General features: G+C 42.8%; 1 long non-coding RNA gene across 4 annotated transcripts in view; it reads left to right on the top strand.

Moving 5' to 3' along the window:
- Positions 1-6051, top strand: part of LOC135230272 (uncharacterized) — a 60920-nt gene that overhangs the window by 27974 nt on the left and 26895 nt on the right. For all 4 annotated transcript variants that reach the window (XR_010320915.1, XR_010320916.1, XR_010320917.1 and 1 more), the window contains 2 exons: positions 551-2815; positions 3429-5693. This is a non-coding gene — a long non-coding RNA (uncharacterized LOC135230272). The remainder of the gene's footprint in view (positions 1-550; positions 2816-3428; positions 5694-6051) is intronic.

The raw sequence follows: 6051 nt of genomic DNA, 5'->3' as shown, positions 1-6051 counted from the left end.
TGAGTTTGTAGGGTAAGTTTTAGGGTTGGATTAGGGTTAGAGTTAGAGTTAGGGTCAGGGTTAGGGTTAAGGTTCGGGTTAGGGTTAGGTTTATGGTTAGGATTTGGGTTACGGTCAGGGTTAGGGGGAGATTTAGTGTTATGTTTAGTTTCAGGGTCAGGGTTAGGGTGCAGTTTAGGTTAAGGATGAGGGTTAGGGTTAGGTTTAGTGTTAGGGTTAGGTGTTTGGGTTAAGGTTAGGGTCAGGTTAGGGTTAGGGTTAGGGTTAGGCTTACTGTTAGGGTTAGGGTTAGGTGTTTGGGTTAATGTTAGAGTCAGGTTTAGGGTTAGGTTTAGAGTTAGGATTAGGATTCGGTTTAAAGTTAGAGTTCGGGATAGGGTGAAGTTTAATTTAAGGGTGAGGGTTGAGCTTAGGGTTTGGGGTAGGGGTTAGGGTTCAGGTTAGGATTAGGTTTAAGGTAAAGGTTAGGTTTAGGGTCAGGTTTAGGGTAAGTGTTAGGATTAAGTCATGTTTAGGTGTAGGGCTAGGATAAGGTTAGAGATAGGGTTAGGTTAAGGGTTGGGTTTAGGTTTAGATGTTAGGGTGTGGGTTAGTGGTAGGTTTCCATTTAAGCTGAGTGTGTAGGGTAATTTTTATGGTTAGGATTAAGGTTAGAGTTAGGGTCAGGGTCAGGGTTAGGGTTAAGTTTAGGGTGAGTTTTATGGTTAGGATTGGGTTAGGTTCATGGTTGGGGGAGATTTAGTGTTATGTTTAGTTTTAGGATAGGGTTAGGGTGAAGTTGATGTTAAGCGTGCGGGTTAGGGTTAGGGCTAGGGGTTATTGTTCAGATTAGTGTCAGGGGTAGGGTTAGGGATAGGTTTAGGGTTTGTTTTAGTTTTGTTTAAGGTTAGGGTTTGAATAAAGTTAGGGTAGGTTTAGGGTTATGGTTAGGTCTGGGCTAAGGATTAGGGTTAGAGTTAGGGTTAGGGGTGTTTTGGTTAGGTTTAGGGTAGGGTTTTATTTAGGGTTAGGGTAAGAATTAGAGTTACGTTTACACTTAAGGTGAAGGTTTTGGGTATGTGTTAAGGTTAGGGTTAGGGTTAGAGTTAGGATTAGGGTTTAGGGTTAGGTTTAATTTTATGGTAGGGTTAAAGTTAAGGTTAAGGTTAGGTTGGAGTTAGGGTAGGGTTAGGATTAGGATTAGGTTTAGGGGGAGGTTTAGGGTCAGAGTGATCGTAAGGGTTAGGTGTAGGGTGACTGGTGGGCCAAGGTTAAGGTTAGTGTTAGGTTTAGGGGTAGGGTTAGGGTTAAAGTTAGGGTTAGCTTTAGGTTAGGGATAGGGTGAAGTTTAAGATAGGGTGAGGGTTAGGGTTATGGCTAAGGTTCGGGTTAGTTTTCGGGTTAGTGTTAAGGTTACGTTTAGGGTTAGGGTTAAGTTTATGGGTTGTGTTTAGTTTTAGGGTTAGGGTTAGATTTTAGGTTAGGGTTAAGTTTAGTGTAACAGTTAAGGTTACGGTTTGTGTTAGGCATTGTGGTTGGGGTGAGGTTTAGGTTTAGGGTTAGGGTTGTGTATGCTTAGGATTATGGTTATGGTAAGGTGTTAGGGGTTAGAAGTGTAGTTTAGGGTTAGGGGTGGGTGAGGGTTCTGGTAAAGCATTGTGGTTCTGACCATGGTTAGGTTTGGTTTAGGGTTACGGTTAGCTTTATGATTAGGTTTCAGGTTAGTGTTCGAGTTAGAGTTAACGTTTGGGTTAGGCTTTGGTGTTAGGGGTTAGGGTTTGGGTTAGGGTTAGGGTTATTGTTAGGGCTCAGGGGTTCAGGTTAGTGTTAGGGTTAGGGTTACGGATAGCATTAGGGTTAGGGTTGGGGATACGGTTAGGGGTTAGGGTGAGGGTTACGGTTAGTTTTACAGTTATGGTGAGTGTTCAGGGTAAGTGTTATGGTTATGGTTAGAGTTAGGGTTAGGGTTCGGGTGAAGTTTCAGTTAATAGTGAGGGTTACGCTAAAAGTTAGGGTTAATGTTAGAGTTAGGGTTAAGGTTAGCGTTAGTGTTAGGTTTAGGGTAGGTAAGGTTAGGGTTAAGACTAGGTTTACGGTAAAGGGTTGGGCTGGGTTAGGGTTAGGGTTAGGTTTAGAATTATACTTAGTGCTGAGTTTAGGGTTAGGGTTAGGGTCAGGATTCGAGTTATTGTTTGGTTTAGGTATAGGTAGAGTTAAGGTTAGGTTTAAGTTTAGGTTTAGGGGAAGGGTTAGGTTTACGTCAGCGTTAGGTTTAGGATTAGGGATCGGGTTAGGGTTTGTGAAAGGGTTAGGGGTTCGTCTGAGGGTAAGTGTTAGGTTTACAGTTAAGCTGATGTTTTAGGGTGTTATGGTTAGGGTCATTGTTAGGTTTAGCGTTCGGGCTAGAGTCAGGTGATAGTTTAGCGTTAGGTTTAGGTTTAGTTTTAGGGTTAGGCTTAGGCTTAGGTTTAGGGTGAAATTTAGGTTAAGGATGAGGGTTATGTTTAGGGTTAGTGTTAGGGTTAGGTGTTTGGGTTAAGGTTAGGGTCAGTTTAGGGTTCGGTTTAGAGTTCGGGTTAGCGTTAGGGTTCGGGTTAGGTGTTTGGGTTAACGTTAGGGTCAGGTTTATGTTTGCGTTTAGGGTTAGTGTTGGGTTCGTTTTAGGGTTAGTGTTTGGGTGAAATTTAAGTGAAGAGTGAGGGTTGAGCTTAGGGTTAGGGGTTAGGGTTAGGGTTAAGGTTCGTTTTAGGTTTAGGTTTAAGATTAGGTTTAGGGTTAGGTTTAGGGTTAAATCATGGTTAGGCTAGGGCATGGTTAAGGTTAGAGATAGGGTGAGGTTAAGGGTTGGGGTTAGGTTTAGATGTTAGGGTGAGGGTTAGTGCTAGGTTTCCATTTAAGTTGAGTTTGTAGGGTAAGTTTTAGGGTTGGATTAGGGTTAGAGTTAGAGTTAGGGTCAGGGTTAGGGTTAAGGTTCGGGTTAGGGTTAGGTTTATGGTTAGGATTTGGGTTACGGTCAGGGTTAGGGGGAGATTTAGTGTTATGTTTAGTTTCAGGGTCAGGGTTAGGGTGCAGTTTAGGTTAAGGATGAGGGTTAGGGTTAGGTTTAGTGTTAGGGTTAGGTGTTTGGGTTAAGGTTAGGGTCAGGTTAGGGTTAGGGTTAGGGTTAGGCTTACTGTTAGGGTTAGGGTTAGGTGTTTGGGTTAATGTTAGAGTCAGGTTTAGGGTTAGGTTTAGAGTTAGGATTAGGATTCGGTTTAAAGTTAGAGTTCGGGATAGGGTGAAGTTTAATTTAAGGGTGAGGGTTGAGCTTAGGGTTTGGGGTAGGGGTTAGGGTTCAGGTTAGGATTAGGTTTAAGGTAAAGGTTAGGTTTAGGGTCAGGTTTAGGGTAAGTGTTAGGATTAAGTCATGTTTAGGTGTAGGGCTAGGATAAGGTTAGAGATAGGGTTAGGTTAAGGGTTGGGTTTAGGTTTAGATGTTAGGGTGTGGGTTAGTGGTAGGTTTCCATTTAAGCTGAGTGTGTAGGGTAATTTTTATGGTTAGGATTAAGGTTAGAGTTAGGGTCAGGGTCAGGGTTAGGGTTAAGTTTAGGGTGAGTTTTATGGTTAGGATTGGGTTAGGTTCATGGTTGGGGGAGATTTAGTGTTATGTTTAGTTTTAGGATAGGGTTAGGGTGAAGTTGATGTTAAGCGTGCGGGTTAGGGTTAGGGCTAGGGGTTATTGTTCAGATTAGTGTCAGGGGTAGGGTTAGGGATAGGTTTAGGGTTTGTTTTAGTTTTGTTTAAGGTTAGGGTTTGAATAAAGTTAGGGTAGGTTTAGGGTTATGGTTAGGTCTGGGCTAAGGATTAGGGTTAGAGTTAGGGTTAGGGGTGTTTTGGTTAGGTTTAGGGTAGGGTTTTATTTAGGGTTAGGGTAAGAATTAGAGTTACGTTTACACTTAAGGTGAAGGTTTTGGGTATGTGTTACGGTTAGGGTTAGGGTTAGAGTTAGGATTAGGGTTTAGGGTTAGGTTTAATTTTATGGTAGGGTTAAAGTTAAGGTTAAGGTTAGGTTGGAGTTAGGGTAGGGTTAGGATTAGGATTAGGTTTAGGGGGAGGTTTAGGGTCAGAGTGATCGTAAGGGTTAGGTGTAGGGTGACTGGTGGGCCAAGGTTAAGGTTAGTGTTAGGTTTAGGGGTAGGGTTAGGGTTAAAGTTAGGGTTAGCTTTAGGTTAGGGATAGGGTGAAGTTTAAGATAGGGTGAGGGTTAGGGTTATGGCTAAGGTTCGGGTTAGTTTTCGGGTTAGTGTTAAGGTTACGTTTAGGGTTAGGGTTAAGTTTATGGGTTGTGTTTAGTTTTAGGGTTAGGGTTAGATTTTAGGTTAGGGTTAAGTTTAGTGTAACAGTTAAGGTTACGGTTTGTGTTAGGCATTGTGGTTGGGGTGAGGTTTAGGTTTAGGGTTAGGGTTGTGTATGCTTAGGATTATGGTTATGGTAAGGTGTTAGGGGTTAGAAGTGTAGTTTAGGGTTAGGGGTGGGTGAGGGTTCTGGTAAAGCATTGTGGTTCTGACCATGGTTAGGTTTGGTTTAGGGTTACGGTTAGCTTTATGATTAGGTTTCAGGTTAGTGTTCGAGTTAGAGTTAACGTTTGGGTTAGGCTTTGGTGTTAGGGGTTAGGGTTTGGGTTAGGGTTAGGGTTATTGTTAGGGCTCAGGGGTTCAGGTTAGTGTTAGGGTTAGGGTTACGGATAGCATTAGGGTTAGGGTTGGGGATACGGTTAGGGGTTAGGGTGAGGGTTACGGTTAGTTTTACAGTTATGGTGAGTGTTCAGGGTAAGTGTTATGGTTATGGTTAGAGTTAGGGTTAGGGTTCGGGTGAAGTTTCAGTTAATAGTGAGGGTTACGCTAAAAGTTAGGGTTAATGTTAGAGTTAGGGTTAAGGTTAGCGTTAGTGTTAGGTTTAGGGTAGGTAAGGTTAGGGTTAAGACTAGGTTTACGGTAAAGGGTTGGGCTGGGTTAGGGTTAGGGTTAGGTTTAGAATTATACTTAGTGCTGAGTTTAGGGTTAGGGTTAGGGTCAGGATTCGAGTTATTGTTTGGTTTAGGTATAGGTAGAGTTAAGGTTAGGTTTAAGTTTAGGTTTAGGGGAAGGGTTAGGTTTACGTCAGCGTTAGGTTTAGGATTAGGGATCGGGTTAGGGTTTGTGAAAGGGTTAGGGGTTCGTCTGAGGGTAAGTGTTAGGTTTACAGTTAAGCTGATGTTTTAGGGTGTTATGGTTAGGGTCATTGTTAGGTTTAGCGTTCGGGCTAGAGTCAGGTGATAGTTTAGCGTTAGGTTTAGGTTTAGTTTTAGGGTTAGGCTTAGGCTTAGGTTTAGGGTGAAATTTAGGTTAAGGATGAGGGTTATGTTTAGGGTTAGTGTTAGGGTTAGGTGTTTGGGTTAAGGTTAGGGTCAGTTTAGGGTTCGGTTTAGAGTTCGGGTTAGCGTTAGGGTTCGGGTTAGGTGTTTGGGTTAACGTTAGGGTCAGGTTTATGTTTGCGTTTAGGGTTAGTGTTGGGTTCGTTTTAGGGTTAGTGTTTGGGTGAAATTTAAGTGAAGAGTGAGGGTTGAGCTTAGGGTTAGGGGTTAGGGTTAGGGTTAAGGTTCGTTTTAGGTTTAGGTTTAAGATTAGGTTTAGGGTTAGGTTTAGGGTTAAATCATGGTTAGGCTAGGGCATGGTTAAGGTTAGAGATAGGGTGAGGTTAAGGGTTGGGGTTAGGTTTAGATGTTAGGGTGAGGGTTAGTGCTAGGTTTCCATTTAAGTTGAGTTTGTAGGGTAAGTTTTAGGGTTGGATTAGGGTTAGAGTTAGAGTTAGGGTCAGGGTTAGGGTTAAGGTTCGGGTTAGGGTTAGGTTTATGGTTAGGATTTGGGTTACGGTCAGGGTTAGGGGGAGATTTAGTGTTATGTTTAGTTTCAGGGTCAGGGTTAGGGTGCAGTTTAGGTTAAGGATGAGGGTTAGGGTTAGGTTTAGTGTTAGGGTTAGGTGTTTGGGTTAAGGTTAGGGTCAGGTTAGGGTTAGGGTTAGGGTTAGGCTTACTGTTAGGGTTAGGGTTAGGTG

This window comes from Loxodonta africana, unplaced genomic scaffold (genome assembly GCF_030014295.1).
Source record: "Loxodonta africana isolate mLoxAfr1 unplaced genomic scaffold, mLoxAfr1.hap2 scaffold_99, whole genome shotgun sequence".
NCBI classification, from domain to species: Eukaryota; Metazoa; Chordata; class Mammalia; order Proboscidea; family Elephantidae; genus Loxodonta; species Loxodonta africana.
The sequence above is the reverse complement of the archived record's forward strand: the minus strand, read 5'-3'. Positions and strand labels throughout refer to the sequence as shown.